This window comes from Medicago sativa, chromosome 6, assembly GCF_051527215.1.
Source record: "Medicago sativa cultivar Bolivia chromosome 6, Bolivia_mono, whole genome shotgun sequence".
NCBI classification, from domain to species: Eukaryota; Viridiplantae; Streptophyta; class Magnoliopsida; order Fabales; family Fabaceae; genus Medicago; species Medicago sativa.
In genome coordinates this window covers 23,387,501-23,390,000 of record NC_140754.1, presented here as the reverse complement: position 1 = coordinate 23,390,000, position 2,500 = coordinate 23,387,501, and positions in this window count along the sequence as shown.

Here is a 2,500-nt window from a genome sequence, read left to right as displayed (position 1 = left end):
GACGAGGCATGAACAAACGTTGAACTGCATGCTTGGCCTGTGCCTGCCCAAGTCACGAACGGCAAGACGACCCCCTCTTTCCCACGCTGGGGGATTGGCTGGGCTTTCGACGGGACGTGGAAAATATGAATCAATCCTACTCTTGCATGACGAGGACAAAGTTTGGCCAAGACGAGGCATGAACAAATGTTGAACTGCATGTTTGGCCTGTGCCTGCCCAAGTCAAGAACAGCAAGATTTCCCCCTATTTCCCACCAAATCTGCCCCAAATTCATCAAAAAGATCTGAATTTATCAAAAAAATTTGATGAAAACAGCTCAAATTGATGAAAATGGGGCAGATTTGGGGGGAGCAGCTTGTTACCAGGGGCCTGGGGGTGCCTGGGCGCGCCCCAGACAGTCCCCCAGCCATGCCCAGCCATACCCAGTCAAGGTGCTCCCCCTATATATGTCTGATGTGCCATTTCCAGTTTTGTAGAAAAAGGGGTGAATTTTCCCTGCAGGCATAAAGTCCCGAAAATGTGACCTAGAGGTTGAATTTTTCCGCGATTTTTTGCAGGCATGTTAGGGACATAAAAACAACATCTCACACAAAAAATTAGAATTTTCCGACGAGGGACGGATTAAATATGAATTTTTGACGCGTCAAAAACTCAAGAAACCAAAAAATCAAAACATCGACCTAGAGATCGAATTTTGAGCTAGTTTTTTGCAGACACCTCAATAAAAATACATCTAGAGGGTCTGGAAAGTTTCGTGGCAAACCGACAACGTTTCGATTTATTTTGATTTTTCGACCGAAACGCGCAAAAATCGCAATTTTTTTTCAAACGAGCACCCATCAACGGGACAAATCTTGTTCCCAAAAAATTCAGGCATGTTTGGGACATCATTAGAGCCTCCCTCAAGAAATTTTGGCGATTTTGCACGCGGGATTCGTTAATTACGAATTTTTAAGCGTCAAAACGTCAAGAAGTCACGACCCGGCCGCGCTAGTCGACCTAGAATTCGAATTTTGAGCTAGTTTTTTGCAGACACCTCAATAAAAATACATCTAGAGGGTCTGGAAAGTTTCGTGGCAAACCGACGTCGTTTCGATTTATTTTGATTTTTCGACCGAAACGCGCAAAAATCGCAATTTTTTTTCAAACGAGCACCCATCAACGGGACAAATCTTGTTCCCAAAAAATTCAGGCATGTTTGGGACATCATTAGAGCCTCCCTCAAGAAATTTTGGCGATTTTGCACGCGGGATTCGTTAACTACGAATGTTTTGAGCGTCGATAGCCGAAGAAACGAAAAAAACAACCCCGTTTTGCCTCCCGAATTGCAAAATGCCGCCTTGCCCTGGCTTGGCATGGGCACGGGAAGGTCGAGTCCCAGCCGTGAACAAAAATTTCAATCGGTATGACCTTAATAATACGGGTGCGCAGGCGCGCGCGCGCACGCGCGAGGAATTTTGGCCTACGGGACCCCTCCCGACGTGGTTTGGCCTGAGCACGGGGCTCCCGACGTGATTTGGCCTGCCGAGTCCCAGGCATGGGCAAAAATTTCAATCGGCAGCGCGCTAGAGATTTTTGCCTACGAATTCCCTCCCGACGTGACTTGGCCTGTGGCTGCCCAGCTCAAGAACAGCACCTCTTTCCCACCAAATCCCCCCCAAATTCATCAAAAGATCCGAATTTATCAAAAAGATTTGATGAAAACGGCTCAAATTGATGAAAATGGGGCATATTTGCTTGTTGGGCAGTGGCTGGGGGTGCCTGGGCGCCCCCCAGACAGCCCCCAGCCATGCCCAGCCATGCCCCAACAAGCAGCTCCCCCTATATATGTCTGATGTGCCATTTCCAGTTTTGTAGAAAAAGGGGTTAATTTTCCCTGCAGGCATAAAGTCCCGAAAATGTGACCTAGAGGTTGAGTTTTTCCGCGATTTTTTGCAGGCATGTTAGGGACATAAAAACAACATCTCCCACAAAAAATTAGAATTTTCCGACGAGGGACGGATTAAATATGAATTTTTTACGCGCCAAAAACTCAAGAAAACGAAAAATCAAAACATCGACCTAGAGATCGAATTTTGAGCTGGTTTTTTGCAGACACCTCACTAAAAATACATCTAGAGGGTCTGGAAAGTTTCGTGGCAAACCGACAACGTTCCGATTTATTTTGATTTTTCGACCGAAACGCGCAAAAATCGCAATTTTTTTTCAAAGGAGCACCCATCAACGGGACAAATCTTGCTCCCAAAAAATTCAGGCGTGTTTGGGACATCATGAGGGCCTCCCCCAAGAAATTTTGGCGAATTTGCACGCGGGATTCGTTAATTACGAATTTTTAAGCGTCAAAACGTCAAGAAGGCACGACATCCGCGCTAGTCGACCTAGAGTTCGAATTTTGAGCTGGTTTTTTGCAGGCATCTCTATAAAAATACATGCAGAGGATCTGCCAAGTTTCGTGGAAAACCGACAACGCCTCGATTTATTTTGATTTTTCGACCGACA